General features: G+C 41.9%; 1 long non-coding RNA gene across 1 annotated transcript; it reads right to left on the bottom strand.

Moving 5' to 3' along the window:
- Positions 1-84: 84 nt before the first annotated feature.
- LOC106112149 (uncharacterized) lies at positions 85-13,049 on the bottom strand. Its single transcript, XR_008747865.1, has 5 exons — positions 12,966-13,049; positions 11,455-11,640; positions 10,228-10,451; positions 4,402-4,445; positions 85-4,097 (listed from the first exon to the last, which is right to left on the bottom strand). It is a non-coding gene; the product is annotated as an uncharacterized LOC106112149 (long non-coding RNA).
- Positions 13,050-16,746: the final 3,697 nt, after the last annotated feature.

The raw sequence follows: 16,746 nt of genomic DNA, 5'->3' as shown, positions 1-16,746 counted from the left end.
CCGGCGGGAGCGGGGCGGGGAGCTGGGGGAACCGGGCAGCGTGACGGGCCGGCGGGAGCTAGCGAAACCCGGGGCAGGTCCTCTCACCTCCAGCTTCCCCCCTACGTGGGTCACTCAAAAACTTCCGACATTTCAGCTTCTCTAAAGCTGTATTTAAAATCCCCCCGTTACCTACTTTATACAATTAATTGACAAGCTGAAGAACACCTCTCAGAATCGGGTATGAAGTCTGCACGTTTCTATTGACCTGTGCTCAAGATGCCTGTAGAAGCCTAGCTACGGGATAAAAATACTATTTAAAATCAGTTTCAAATCTTCTACAAAATCTCCCAGATCAGCAGAATTCTTTCTGAAGCTTTAGCTAGTCGCCCTTTTTGGGAGAAAAATATTTTCCCCCAGTCCTCAGGGGACTAGATAACCATATAGAAATTGTTTATATATATATATATATAAACAACTAACTAAATAACTAAACATCTAGGAGACAATTAACAGAAAAGATACAAGTGGATGGAGATGAGACAGAAAAAGACCCTAAACTTTCTCTGCTGCTTCTTCCCAAATGGTATTACCACTACAGCTCTCTAAAAAACATTAAATAATCAGTTTCTTCAACAGCACGCCAGGAAACAAATGCCAAAACCCCTCTTCCCCAAGGATTCCATTGACTCAGGAAGAAGGTCCACCAACTTTCAGAGCTGAAGGCTTGGAGGTGGCACAGGGGAAAAAAGGTGCAAAAGATCCTTTTGCTGTCCCTTCTCCTTGGTGAACAGCTACATACCTCACTGGAAATAAATGGAAATTTCTCTCTTGTCAAACAAAATAACAAAATCTGGTTCCCTCACCTTGCTTCTGGAAATAACAGCAAACAACCTTCAGATTTAACGTTTGATCTTTGCTCACACGATATCCTCAATTTGGAACAGCAACACTCTCAAATGAGAACAAAAGTGTATCTTGACTTAGCCTCCAGCACAGCAAGGCATTCAGACAGAAAAGTGGCAGTAAAAATGGTTGAAAACCCACACATATCTCGGAGATCAATAAGTCTGTTTATGAAGTTCTTTTTAAAATCAAGAGGTGGCTTATATTTGCATGGACACAGTACTTGTGAGCAGCGTACCTTTCACAGAAGGGACAGGATACACAGCTCTACTATCTGCTAAGATCCCAAAGGGAAAAATATCTTGTGCCTTCCAGTCCTCAGTGCCTCATTGTTCATTTCCCATCCTGTTCAGGTTTGCTGCAGCGTGTTTAAAATGCAAAGAATAAAGAAACACAACCAGAGAATTCTTTTATCCTCGATACCTTATGGCAGTTTGTGTTCAGAAATTCTTACCTTTAATGCCCTGGTTGTTTTCCTGAACACAAATTAAGCCACAGGGACAGTTCAGTAAACATATGGTGTGTGCAGATTTCCGAAGAAAGGCTAAATAACTTCAGCACGTACAGTCACCCCGTGCAGAGAACAGGGAGGGGAAAACACTTCAGAAACATCCAATACACCCTTGCCCTGCTCCTTCCGTGAAAATGAGTACGTACAGATGGAAACCCATCCTTTCCCCCAGTTCAGACACACCTGCTGGTCTCGCCTCGATTTGAAAGCTCCCCCAGGAAAACTTTAGAACAGGCTCCTGTTCTAAAGCTTGGTCATCTAATATTTTTTTTTTCCCCTTACATCCAGCCAGAACTCTCCTTTTTTTCCCAGCTGGTGACCACTGACTTCTCAGACTCCCACTGTACTTTTCAGCAAAGAGTCTGGCTTGGTCTTCTTGGTGCCTCCCTACAGCAACTGGGGGCTGCTGCTGGGTGCCCACTGGGCACTGACCCCCTGTTTGGGTTATCTGCAAACCTGCTGGGGCTGCAGGCACACGGGTAGCGCACCTGCACCTGGGCAAGCGCTTTGTGCCCTCCTAGCCATCCAGTTCCCCCCGCTAAGGTCACCCCGGTTGGATGGTCCACCTCCACCTGAGGGGCAAGCATCTGCTGTTGCTATTCCTCCCAGCTGGGCGGCCACAGAAAGTGGGCGCTCCAAGTTGGGCCTCCCTTGTACGATCTGATTTGGGAAGTAATCGGGCACTGCGCTGAACACAGACCTACCTTTTTTCACATCAAAGAGCGGACCTCTATGGCACCAATTAGTTTCTCAGCTAAAGACCCAAGAATGTAACACTTGCAGAACAGAGTCCAGCCCAGGCAGAAGTTGCTCAGCTTATCTGAAGGAACAGAATAAAAATGTCCTCGTTTTGCAACCAGCTGGGTCAGACTCCTTACAAGCCAAATGTATTTATGTTTTCTTTCCATAATTTATGAAGTTTTTAGAATAACAGATACCGAAATACCTACTTCACTCTAGTTCGGCAAGGAATGAGTCCCAGCTGCATAATTGCTGTCAAACTCATTTTGTACAGCATTTCTTCTTGCAGCAGTCTGGTTGCAGCTTCTTATTCCTTTTTCCTAAGAGCATTAAAGACTCCCAGGGCCCGAGAGGCTTCAGGTAACCAGCAGCCAACTGTACAAACGTAGAGTTAACCCCAGCAGTCCCTTCTAAGGGTGAACTAACCTATTAATAAATGATTCCATTCCCAGTCTCGCTGTCACCACCTACTGATCTCTCATGACAGCAGAAATGAAGGCTGCTGAGGAATGAAAATTTTGCTAATGATAAAAATGATGAAATGGAGCATTAAAGGAAAAAGTCCCCTTTACTTTAGCAGTTTAAATTGAAGGTGATGCAGGAACACATGGCAAAAAAAGGTCATTAAATAAAAGCGGTGAAGCTGTTTTGCAGGTTTACCTCTCTTCTAGGGCGTTGTACCAGATGATCATAACAGGAGACAGTGACAAATGCATTCCAGCTGAGATAAGATATGTGGGTCACGCTGACTTTGCAACATTATAAACTGCTATTGGGGATAACACACAGCTTCTCTGTGAGGTAATTTACCTTCTTTGGATGAAAAGATAAATGTGAATTAACAAGCAAGAGTCTGAAACATCTGAGCTGTGCTATTGATCTGCTAAAGACCTAGATAAGTCACAAAGAAACTAATGCTTGCTTTGCTTGAGATTAGTGATGGATGGGATAGCAGATTTAGCAGCTAAGGGGCTATCACTGTCAAGAAAATCCTAACGCTAATTTATTTTTTTTAATTATCCTGCTGTAGTAGAGAAAATAAGTCCTGTAGCAGCAGTAGGCAGAAGTGAGAAGTGATCTTTTACTTATGACATTACAGACTGTAAACAAAAGTATTATTAAGGAACAAAAATACTCAGTGCTTCAAATATGTTCAACAGAAATACAGCTGTTCCCGATGAGAAAAAAGTGAATTTACTAAATATTTAGTGTAGTATTGAGTTTTCAAAGAATAAAGAGAATAAATGGAATGTCTCAGCCCAGAAATGACGTTTGTGCAAAGGACATGAACAGAAATTAGTCTTTTAGGGGTGCCATGTTCTTTGCTTTTTTTTGGGCTTCCACCTCTGCTCAGTCCTACTGATCAAGAGTAAAAGCTGTGAGCTGTGCATCTAAAGGCTGACGTTGACTAAAAACACTAAAATGCATTTATATCCCCATCATTGTATAGCATGTATTTCTGAGTAAATTCAAGAGTTCCTAACATGTCATATTAATATTTATTACTCAACTATTTGAGTTTATAAAGCACCCACCTACTCTTCTGAGGAGACACGCTTTTAATGACTGAATACATAAATTCCGAAGACCACAGATGAATTTTACTCCATAGTGACACTACACTCCAATGTTTCTTACAGAGGGTATTTTTGCTGGTTGGACATGAAATAGTTGTTATTCTAGTTAAAAGGACAGGATAACACCAAAACAAATTCCTTAGGTAGTTTGTTGAGAAGATCTTTAAAAATAAAAATTGTGGTGTAGTACTAGTACACCAGATTATGCTTCTGTGCAGGCAGAAGGATTAGGCAGTTCCATCCGGGCTTATGTGTTGACAAAATCATTTTTCATCCCACAATCTCTTACCTCCACACAATCCTTGTCATTTCTTTGTTTCCGCATTAGCAATACCAGAAAACATAAGTGCTTCTTAAACCATGCAGCCCAAACTCATTTCATGCTGTAAAACAATAGCAGGGAATTAGGACACTTATTTCATCACTCATTTTCAAGTCTCTTCTCCAGCCAGCATTCAGCCTTTCAGGATTTGGCCAGGGTCAAGATGGGAGAATGCCTTAAGCTCTCTGACTGCTTCTTTTGTATTTTCTTTGGGTGCTTCCGTTTCTCTGCAGTTTCTGTCCCATTCCTATTACTCCACCCAATACCAAGTCTGTGGCTTTCTGCACCCCTCTCATCGATCAACGTTATTTACATTGTTTAGTAGTAGCCATAGTAAATGTCCTATATATTCTACAGTTTCTTACCATTTCTCTACTTTAATGTTGCAGTTCAATTGCTTCTTATTAACCTGAAAAAAAAAAAATAATTTCAGGTAACCTGAAAACAGGCAGCAATTACAACACCATCAACATCAGCCAGGTTTTGTACAACATCCAACACAGTGAGCTGGGAAATGAGCTTTTACAGCACAGAGCAGAGTCTGAGCTTCCTTGCCAGCTGGCTGCCTGGCTAGATGACCTATTTGGGTTATGGAACAGAGCATTTCTCCTGTGCATTTGGCATGACTTTGCTAGCATTCAGTGATTAAAAAAACAATTAGAGCGCCACGTCCACTATGTGCTTTTTAATCCAACTAGCAAACACTGGGGAGAATACTAGTTGCAATTACCAGGCTTTCTGCTTCCATTTTTTCAAGCAAATATTCCAGGCATAGCAAATACAGTTCTTCTATATAAAGAATGTTGTAAAACCGCTGCTATAATGACACTTCTGCTTTGTGCAGCAAGAACTTTATCCACTTATCATAACCAAACTCCTGTCCCCCATGAGAAAGAGTAGAGATCATAAGTTCAAGCAAAAGGACTGAATTGTCTCCTAAGGAAATTCACAGTTCAGTTGAGAATCTAAATGTTTATGGGTAAGTAAGTTCTGTTTCTAAAAGCTTTTCAAAAAAGTTGTGTCTATTTAACCAGATTTTTACATGCGAGCTCAAATTTAATTATTTGTCAAAAACTGCCCCTCAAGATAACAAGATCCATTTGTAGCTTTTAATTTGGAAGCAGAAAGATTAAATACCAGACTGACATTTTTTTTTGCTACTCTATCCTATCCTATCCTTGCCTGTGCAGGTTTAGAGGCGGCATTTGAGTAACCAGCCTGCAACAAGCTCATCTGCCAAAGTGCCCAACAGAATGTGGCAGCGGGAGCATCTTGGAGGGAAACCAGTCATTGCTTCCAACCCAGCAATCATTGTCACCTCCGCTGATTTTGGCTGTCATTTAACCACTTGACCAGGTCACAGTTTTCTTCTCAGTGTGTTATATGCAATGCCACCAGGACATACACCTCTGGAAGGAAGATTCATAATTTCCAAGGCCAAATGAGATACTGAGAAAACACTGTCAAGTACTTAAAGGTTTACTCTTTTTCTCCCTATAGCAGCACCCATAGGAAAGTATACACTGAGTAAAAGTGTTGGACAGCATATGCTTCCATAACTGCCTACTCCCTTGGAAGCACTGAGTCCAGGTGTTAGTATATGTTCTAACTTGAGTGTAGAAGAACGCACTAAGAAACGTACTTAGAAACATGCAGAACCCGTCAATCCTGCGAGATACCACCAAACACAATTAATTCCAGAGTTCAGTTTAGCGTTTGTGAATAATTAAAAAGCTGAGGAGCTCCAAAGGGGAGCTTAGCAACGAGCAGAAAACTAAGAAGAAAGATGCCATTTGCAAACAGCAGAGTATTTAACATACTAATCTGTAACCATAACCTTAAGCCAACCAACAGAAAGGGCAACTGAAGGACAGTTACAGAAAACAAACAGCAGTCCCAGAAAGGGCTGAGAGCAACGTGAAAAATAATTCTGCTGCCTGCATCCATCTCTTCCACTAGCATTTCATTCTGCCCGTCAGCCTTGGCACAGCCCTGTGACGAGCCCCAGGCTGGCGGAGGCTCTGCTTCCCTGCCCGGCACGGGGATGTGTCTGGAGGAGTCCTGGGGCATGTTTAGTAAAATCCCTGATGTTTTATTCAAGAGCCTTTACAGAAAAAAGCGCATAGTGGTTAATGATACATTTCACTGCTGATAAAACAGCAATTTTGTGCTCCAACGAAATTGCAGGGGTGAAGTGGTGAAAATTGCCTCTGCGTTGCTATAGACTAAAGCCCACAGGTTCCCGCCTGCCAGGCATTGCCAGGCTCTCCCCTCTCGCCCCCTGTGCCAGGTCTGTGAAGGGGCATGCTGGTATGGGGCACTGCATAGCTGGGGAATCACGGCACAGCCAGCAGTTGCAAAGGCGGCTGAAGAGGCTGTTTTCAGAGGCTGCGGCTCTGCACCACGCTCCCTGCCTCGCACCATGCTGCCCGGCATGCTGTGACCCGCTGCCCAGAAGCGGGGCTCACCCAGCCCCCAAAGCTGCGTTTCCTTTGCCACCTGGCAGCTGAACTCCCACCAGTCCCTCGAGCAGCGCCCAGCTGGTAACTTGTCTGCGCCAGAACCTTCGGCACCTTTTCCCCAAAGCAGCGTGTGCTCTTGTCACACCTACTGCTCAGCACTCCAGCAGCGAGGGGAACCAAAGACACACAGTGTCTCCCCTAAGCAGATGACAAGCAGCAGTCCACTTACGTGACCCTTCCTCTCAAGTTGTTATATTCCCAGATACTCTCTTCCCAATTCTGACCTCCTCAGCACCCTTCAGAACCGGGACAGGCTGTGAGCGCGGGGCCCATGCTGTGCTGCAGGCAGCTGGCAGGACCAGCGCAGTCTCACCCCGACGGCTTTGCTACGCATCAGTCCTTGTGCCTGCTTGAAGCTCATCCTTACTACGGAGATGATCACAGAGTCGGTGCAGAGGCACCAGCTGATTTGAGTCCCAGAGCTACTGCAGGAAAGCATGGCCCTTCTTTGTGTCTCTGTAGAGAAGGAGATCTAAGGACACTGTAACTACTGTTTTGCTTGGGAGGAGGGAGGAGAGTGAGGGAGAAAGTCCTCTCATTTCACTGAGAAAATCTCAGATCATATAGAACTGTAAAAAGTAAAATACACAAGATTATAAAAGGACTTCCACCGGTAAGCAATATTTGCTTCCTGTTTCATATCTTAAGACAAATTGCTTACTTGAAATCAGAAAACTTTGTACACACATGTACTGTAACAAGTAACTATAGAGTTTGTTGTGTGTTTATACTTTGCACAAGAAGCAGACTTAGTTTTGGAATAAACAGTTGCACTGAAATTGTATTTCTACAATTTAGAAATCAAACCTAATCTAATTTGCTACAGCTGGACACCACCTGCAGAGTACTGTTTAAGTACTCTGAACATTACGCACTTATCTTTTAAATATTGATAATGCCATTTTTCATTTATGTGACATGAAGTCCCACAGGGAATAATTATGCTAATAAACCTTAATGATTCTTGCAAATAAATGATCAAACAAAATTGCTAGTGTTGATTTATATTAATGGATGCCTTTAGGAGGAGATTTGTCAGGATGTGCTGCTTCTTGAATCCCAATTCATCTTATTTAGCAGAAGAATGTACATAGTTTGTAAAACAGATTAAGTGTTTAAAATACAATGTGTTCACAGAGTTTCTGCAGTTCATAACGTTCAAGCATTATTATCTTGCCTTATGGCAAATCTGCATTAAATAGCATCTTTGTATACAACTTTCCTTGGTTCTTTTTTTCCCCTCCTTTTGTCCCTTGTGGCTAAGAAAGTCCTCCTTTTGAAGATCTTTAACTTCACCTTTCTGTTACTCATGTAGGAATCCATGATCACTTGGCTGTCCTAACAGACAACTGCCACAGTTGAACATCTTTACTTTTGCTGCAGTGAGTCTAGAAACATTTGCGATGCCTTAATAAGGGCGCATCACCTGATGCCAGTGACCTACACAATTTTATAGGATATGTTCAGCAGCTTCTGCTTCTCTTCTGCTGTCAGATATGCTGGAAATTCCCACTCCCCGTCTGCTTATACTTTTCAAATTTTAACCAAGTTCATTTGGAAAACATTTTACATGGGCTTGCCTTTTAGCTAATAGCTAAGTTTGAAAGCAGTATCAACGTGCTTCTTTTACTCCTGATTGTAGGGCAGGACATACTTAAAAGTGTCACAGGAGAGGAAGCTAAGGAAGTAACAGCAGAAGGAACTTTAATTTATGAATTTAAACTTTAGTGGAGCTAGAAGAAGAAAATAAGCACACGTTTTGTCTATTCAGCAAAACACACCCGTACAAGTGCGAGGTCAGGGTTAGAACCTGGCAGGGGAAGGAGAAATGTGCTTCCTCTGCCTCTGCAATACTCAGTGCCCAGTGGTGCAAGTCCTACAAGTAGGCTTAATTCTTTGCTTGGACAACTTTGCTGAATTGATCAACTCCAGCAGGACAACAGCAGAACAAAGGCACAGGATGTTTTTGTCTTTGAGGCAAATAATATGCTTCAGTAATCAGTCATTTGCTGAAACCTCTACCCATCCAGAGATGTTCAGGATTTTTTTTGCCCCTTTTTACCTCCTCCTGCTTGTCCAAAAGTTCAGTTTCAAAGAAAAGCTAAACAGCTTACATTTTCTTTCTCTCACAACGTAACCAGCTTCCACGAAACATGACATTGCATCCACAACAGGTTGGTATTTCAAAGAGTTGACATGAGTGGATTTTACTACTGACTGGATAATACAATCATGAAATCCAGCTGAAACATTGCACTAATTGACTCCATGCACAAGGAAACCAATAACTGCAGCACAGGGATGAAGGTCTGTAATAATGCTCTGGAATGAACTGGTGGTTTGAATTATTTCTTCAAAGAGGAACATTCCTCAAAAGCCTGTCAGGTAAGGCTTTTCCTTTGTAAACTGGGGGCTAATCTTGCAGACCCTGGAAGTAATGGAAATTCCAAACACTGAAGGACTGCAATATTCAGATTAATTTTCTTACAGTTTGTGGACTGCTAATCCTCAGATTTGTCAATTCCACTTTAAACACTGCTACAAAAGTCTTTCTTTGCAATTCAGAGCACCGATTTTGCATGTGATGGGGGAGTTTGCCAGTCCTGCATTTCTGTTAAACAATGAGAAACCTACAGCCTTGTTCTGTTCATCCCTTGCATGTGGATTCTTTAATAGCTCTCCAAGCAACTAGCAGGGGAATATTTTCAAATATGTAATTACCTTTCGTATGTGACAACAGCAAAAAGACTTCAAGCAATTAGTAGGATTGGACACAGACTGAGGATTAGGTGTGCCTGAATTCTGGCTTTGTCCGTAATTTGGTGCACAGTGTTCAGAAAGCTATTTTTTCTTACTGCTTTTTTGCATGCCTGCAACAACGCTTATCATACTCACACAGGAGGAACATCATATGGATTAGTACCTGTATACCTGTACAGCATCTGAACGTGTACATCACTGGCTATCAGGGGCTCTCGCCATGCTGTGGGGACTCACGCTTGCCCAGAGGCATGACTGCCATTCTCATCAGCCTCTCTGCTCATTGCAAACCATAAAGTAGTACTAGTCTCACGCTCTGACTGATAGAGGGCTTTCTAGGAACAGGGAACCACTTTCCCAGGAGGTCCCTGGGGCAGTTTGGGCTCTGGGGGACAGTCAGAGCAGGGGAAGCACCATGTTCCCAGCCACAAAGTGCTGTGCTGCAGGTCAGGAGCCTCAGTCCCATCTCCAGCTCTCTGTGCCTCAGTTTTTCTAACAATAAAATGTGAGTCAGCCACATACACTTCAGCGTACAAAACACACAGCACTTGCACGTGCATGTATGTAACTTTGTGTGCAACTGAAGGCTCAGTATTGACTTCTAACACAGGTAGTGCTTATGTGACATGGTGAGGAGTGACCAGCCTTGACTGTGACCTGAAGTCAAAGAGATTTTGCCCCTGGTTTGAACAGGGTCATAATCTCAGTCCCCATTTTATGCATGTTGCTTTTTGATCAAAAAAAAAAAACATTAAAAAATTACCCCCTCTTATTACTTTCTGCTTTAGCTTACAAATAACCGTTTCCTACAGAGATACAGTTTTTGGTTAAGAAGCTAATTTTAGTATTTTCAGAAGGATTCTCTCTACCTGCTTTCTTGTCTCAGTTACCTGTTTGGCATTTTCTTACCGCAGGCACTTGCTTTTCCAAGTGCTCTTTTGGGCACTCCTCATTCCTGGCCTCAATTTTTCTCTTGTTGTGAAGCACTTTCCAGGCCTTGCCTCACTTCATTTACAGGTGAGGACTATTACTGCTCCTTCCTCTTCCTGAAGTGACTTCTCCATCGGTGGCTTTGGAATGACCTCTGTCATCAGGCTTCTCCAGGATCCAAGAGCTCTGTTGGGACCTGACTTCTGCAGACAGAATAAGAAAAAGTGTGAATGTGTTGTATGAGACTTTCTCACTGTCCCTCCAACAGACAGATTCCTCTCTGCTTGGTTTTATTTGGACATGGGTGCTTGACCTGAGATATTTTTTTGAAAGAACACTTCTAACCTCTAGAAAGCTTCTGACGTCTTGCAGAGTAAATTGCCTGAATCAGTCTGTCTCTTGCATGTCGACAGTTCTACTACAGATCTTTTCCCCTCTGCCTTGGAATGGTGTTAAAACCTTCACTCTACCGGTTGCATGGGGAAAGCAGTCACTCCTAAAATGTCTCACCTCTTCCTTCCACGTCATTTTAAAACATAGTGGTCAGTTGAATCCCTCTGCACATGACTTCTAGGCGCTTGCTTTTTATTTGAAACACGGTCATTTCTTATTCTCATACCATCTGGCCAGACATGTCTGCTTTTACTGTAGATGTTCTAAATAAAGATACTTGATCCTTAACAGTTAGCTCACGCAGTTTAAATAAAATGTATATATATTTACATCTAGATAATGAAATATTCACTTACACTTTTTTTTTATGCATGTAAACTGAGATTCCAAATGGATGTCACTATCAATTTGCTAGTTATTCATATACATTCCTTAGCACTTATATAGTGGATTGATTCTACCTTAATACTCACTCGTTTTCATCCTGTGTCTCCTAAATAATTCATGTTTATTGATTACTACTTACAAGTACCACTGCATTTTGACACCAGACTCTTCAGTGGCAGCTGCATAAAACAAAATTACTGTTACCTAGACTGCAAGGTTCACTTTCTAAATATTTTCCTCTTTTAAAAACTGCCTCAAAAGGAACAATTTTTTTTACCTACTTGTTATGTAATGTGCCAGTTTCCTGAAGGACTATACATTTTTATTTTATGTTTGGGGAGAAAAAAGCAAGCCCTTCTTATGAATTTCAGTATTTGAAAAACTGCTTCTCTTTACCTTCCAGGCAGCCTGTCAGCAAATACCCACCTTGCTTGGCTCACAAGATGGAGCAGCAAGTCACGGGAAAGCACCCTGTTACTCCGCACCCAGCCTGGGATGATAATGGCATCCAACCAGTCCAGACCTAAGGTGGAGTCCCCCTGCACAAATCCTTCTCTGGACACCTTGAGCTTGAGGACACAAATTGGAGTCTCTGTAGCAGCTTGTCCCCAGCTGAAAGCAAGAAAATAAACAAACAAACATATTTCAAATGCACTTTCAAAGATGATGTGAAATTTGAGACTATAAAGTGAGACATATCTTAAGTAATACATAAACTTAAATACCCAGTAGTCTCAGATGCAGAAGACCTCCCTTCCATACCCTCAGCTGCACCAGATTAAGAACTTGTTTCTTTTTCTCAAGAAGCAGTAAAAAAAATGAGATGTTTTTCATCCCAAAATGTATGAAGCCCTCTCTAAATATTAATTTTCTGGCCAGTCCTAGTCAGCGTTAAATGACTGTTAAGGTTATAGACAGACTCTAATAAGCAGTATTTCATCTTGGGTTTGAACACTTTAATTTAAACTGACCTGAGTAAAAACAGAAAAAATCCTAAACATTTGTTGACATTTGTTTTTTAAATAATATTGCTAAAAATGTATAATTCGGCAATAAAATAGGCAAGGTGTACAAGCAAATGATATAATAATATCAACAACAATAATAATGCTAAACAAGCTTACTCATGTCATACTGCAAAGGCAAAGCCCTTGGAATGAACTTACAATGACGCACTGTAAAAACATTAAAAAAATACAATAACAATACCAGTACACAATAAATACCTACCGACACATCCCAAAGATGTTTACTGTGAAATCTTTTCACGCTATGTAGATTTCATTTAAACAAAGTTTTGAACCCATTCTAGTTGGTAATCTTCTAAGTGTAAGTAGGTGCAGTAATTAAGATGCTTAAACATAAAGCCATGAAGTAACATGACATTCATGACATGCATCCAAGCTTTTCTGTAGGTCTCTTTCAGGTATTATTTTTATTGTTGATACCCTGGAAACAGTGACATTTTTAAAACAGGTCAAGTAGGTTTTAACCTTAATAAAAATCAAGAATTAATGTATTGATAGCATGTCATAGCGTAGTTCAGGTGGAGAAGCTGACTCTCACCCCTCCTCAGAGAGGACGGAGGGGAGAGGGGGGTATCCCCAGGCCACCCAGTGCTGCGGAAGGGTTTGGTACCATTCTCACAGAAGTCATGTGGAGCAGCAACATTTTTCCTGCGCTTTGCCCCGACAGGGAAAGCCACACTGTGCAACCACTGATTTACCAAGGGACAAAAAGGGGAAATGAGCTTTTGCACCTGTTTGCCTTAGCCCTGGGAGAGGATGTCAGGCTGGGGATGGCTATAAATATAAAATAAAATATACTACAAGCCTTTACATTGGCTTAATGTAAGAGTTTGCTGTACTCTGCTCTTCCCTTAACTTCACAATACCAGCGATGCCTTGTTTTCCCAGACAAGTTTCTGTACGACTCACCATTTCTGTTAACTTCAGCCTCACATTCACTGAGGCCACTGAATATTTATCAAATTTTGGACATTTCTTTTCTTTTTTTTTTTTTCTGAAAGATTTGCATTTAAATAAATAACAACAAAAGAAAGAGCTGAAAAGAGTCTTCCAGAACTTTCTTTCCCCCATTTTACCTCTTTCAACTTTTGTACCATCATTGCAGTTATTGTCTACCAAATCTTCCCAGGCAGACAGAGAATATATTACTGCTGCAAAACCCAAGATGCAGTTTAGGAACAATAACCACATGGGATTACATGAGTTTACAACATGCATATTGTTATGCTACCTGTAGCTGTTTATTACCATTATTAAAAAGTCTACAATATTTGCTTAGTCCTTCATGAAAACTGATGTTGAGTTTGCTGTTTATTACCTCTATGTTATTTGATTTTTCCTGGAAGATGCTCTGCTAGAAAATGTGAATTTATTTTCCTTTAATTAATTAAAAATTAGTTTCTCTTGGCATAATTTTCTATCCTCTCACTGGGCAATAGCGACTCTTCACACAAAGAGTCTCCTGGCAGCATCCCCTCCCCATTTGGGTACAAATGCCACCTGTGAGGACCTGTCACCCTCTTTGGTGCCAACAGAACAGATATTTCTGTTGGGCTGGCTCCAACAAGGGTGGGAATCACAGCTCTTGCATGTTAGTTCTTGCAAGCAACAAAAAAGAAGCACCAAGATCTCGTCTGCCCACTCCTGGCATAGGCTTTCTCTTGCCCACAGGCACCCCCTGCAACACCTCCAACATCCACCAAGCAGTGAATAACCTGAAGACCAGAGAAACTGAGACTTTTGCTGCTAAAGGAAACGGCTGCTCAGGACACAAATAGCTGTGGGGAAAGGCTCTGAATCAGTTTTCCCTCCATTCCCACTCAGCACAGAGAAAGGGAAGATGTAAATACACCAAAGGAAAAAAAAATATTAATAATTTTTTTTTTTTTTTTTTTTAAAAAAGAGGCACGAGCAGGAACCTCAGCAGCTTGAAGCTGCTTCTGAGGGTCTGCAGGAAAAATGAGCCAACCTCTGCTAAATGTCCACTAACCTCAGAAACAATGGAGCTCGTCGTCCTCTCCCCAGCACTTCCTGAACTCTTGAAGAAATGAACAGGAGCAGCCCAAGCTCCTCTCTCCCCTCCCTATGTTGTGCCTGAGAAAACCTGTGCCAGGGAAAAGGCAGAACCAGATGATGAACCAGAGACATTTGAGTGCATGATGCCTCATACTAACTCACACTTGTAAACAGATGGTTTCAAGGGCAGCTTTTCCATTTGTAAGAGATTTTTTGGCCTTGCTGTTACCATGATGATGTCGGAGGATCAAGGATAACACAGCAATGACTTACAACGCCACAGCTAGAGGGATAGGACAGGTGTAAGAACAAAAATTTCCCTCCCTTTGCTGGGTTTGCTGGTCTTTATGCTGGTCTCACTAACATAGCCGCAGCTGCTAAACTGCACTGCAAGAATATTGAATGCTTTTTCAATACTGCTCTTCCATGCTAGCCACTACAGGAAGGTATTACAGAACTTACACAGAGAACGGCTGTATCTTCTCACTTCCCAAGTGGGCACCATGAGAAAGTTGATATACCTGTGGACCACCACACTGCACCTGTTCTGGTGGCAAGTGCTACTGCTGAGTTTTCCCTTTATACCTTTACTAGAATGAATCCGTACCTTTCTAAGCTCAGAGCAATTTCCCGTCCTAAGGAAAAAACGTCTCCTCATTCTAAATCCGCTTTAACGATCATGCCTACCCCATTCCACTGAGACTGTTCTGAGGGAAGAGACTCTAATCTATTTAGCTTCACTGAGGGTTTCTCTCTGACACGTGCTCTCCTAATAGACCATTTATCAGGATGAAGGGTGATCCCCAGAGAGCGCAGACAGCAGGACAAGCCTAGCCTGAGTGACAGTCTGTCCAGCAGAGATTGACTTTAATGAAGCACAGAATAAACAGGAAGATTAAGAGAGTGCAAAAATCGGTGACAAGTTTTGAGTTCACCTGGGCAGCTTACTGTGCAGCACAGATCTTCTCACTGAGTTATAAATGTCATACATCTGCTTGGCTGCTCAGGATCACCTGTAACACACAGAAATCCTACACACGTTACAAGAGAAAGCTCTCCCCTCGATTCTCACCCTTGACAGAGGAGGGTACCTGCTCTAAACCCAGGAACACTCACAAGCTGTAGGTGGATGGGACTCTGGCAGTTGCTCGTCCAGCCCCCTGCTCAGAGCTGAGCCAGGTTCCAGCATGTTGCTCTGGGTTTCAGGGCTCTGGGATTTCCTAATATTTCTTTTCTCTCAACAACCTTTTGTAGATATTCATCATGGAGTTTCTTTCTCTGCAAGAGAAATCTGGTGACTGTGTGGATCCATCTTAGCAAAATTCAGACTGGAGCATCTCAACTCAGTTAAGTCCTGTTCCTGCCAATGGACAGAAGCAGGTATGCCTGCCAGTTATAAGTGTCTGCCTCAGGGTGAGATCATGTCAGCACCTCTCTCCACTGGCTGTCGATGGAAAAATATCAACTCAGACACAGACATCTCTGGACAATGACTTTCATCCACAAACATCAGGCATGTAGCCCTGAGGTGTAGCTCATTCTTCATTCTGACAAGTGTGACTCTTGCTCCAGACATCTCTCTAACATCTTCATACTTATTTCTTTTGCTGGACTCTGATCAAAATTGATAAATGCAGGTGGAAACTGAGGCTATGAATGGAAAGAATTTTTCACCCAGTGATAATGAGCTACAAATGTGGAAAGGAACCTTACTACTACAACACCTCACAGCTAGAAAAGCCTGATTACAAGGTAGGCATCCACTCATGGTAAATCTTCTTGTCTCTGGATCATCTGCTGAATTTAAATAGACCATTTTGGTAAAGCAAAGAAACCAAACATTCTTTTTTCTGCAGATGCTAGTATTGGAGAGAAGACAGAACACTGACAGGATACTTTATTGCCAGAAAAGTGAATGGGAGTTTTTGCTCTAGTTTCTAGAGCAGCAGAAACCAGTGTTAATTATTTTCAAATAGTTTTGTTCATGCAGGTCAGATAAACTCTTTATCTAAACAAGAGCAGAAGTTTCCAAAGTAAGTAACAACTACAACACACACTGTTGCTGCAAAATCTCAGGAGCACCTGCAGGTTTTGACATAAAGCGGCTACATAAAATTGGACTTCTGGACACTGTTCTAGAGTTCACACTGTCTAGTTTATTTCCCTGCAAAATTTCTGCTTTGTCTGCACTAGTATTCACATCTGACATCCAACCCAAAAGACAATGGTTGCTCCGCTGTTTAGACTCCTGTGTTTGTGGGGGTTTTTTTGGTTGGTGGTTTTTTTTTTTTTTTTTTTTTTCTTTAAAGCATCATATATAAAGTCTTTCTGGAAGTATAAGAATTGAAGTTACATGTGAAACAAGCGATACAAAAAGTGCAATCTTTGATGTTTTAGGGTCCTAATCTGCCCATGCTGCAATTTTACACGGTCAACAGATGATGGCACCAAAATTCAATCTGAAAGCAAACACCACTCAGTAACTGACAGATTGCTTGGAGAAACACAACAGAACAAATGTACTGAAATTTAGCTAATTTAAACTGTATAAAATACACATAAACTAAGTAAAGGATGGAATGTGCCTTTTAAAATAAACCATCACCTTTCCCCTGCTCCCTCTGCCCCCATGTCCCATACTTCAACCTTCCACCAGTAAACAAAGATTTTGCTT

Source organism: Falco peregrinus, chromosome 1 (genome assembly GCF_023634155.1).
Source record: "Falco peregrinus isolate bFalPer1 chromosome 1, bFalPer1.pri, whole genome shotgun sequence".
Taxonomy (NCBI): Eukaryota; Metazoa; Chordata; class Aves; order Falconiformes; family Falconidae; genus Falco; species Falco peregrinus.
Note: the sequence above shows the minus strand (reverse complement) of the source record. Positions and strands in the feature narration are given on the sequence as shown.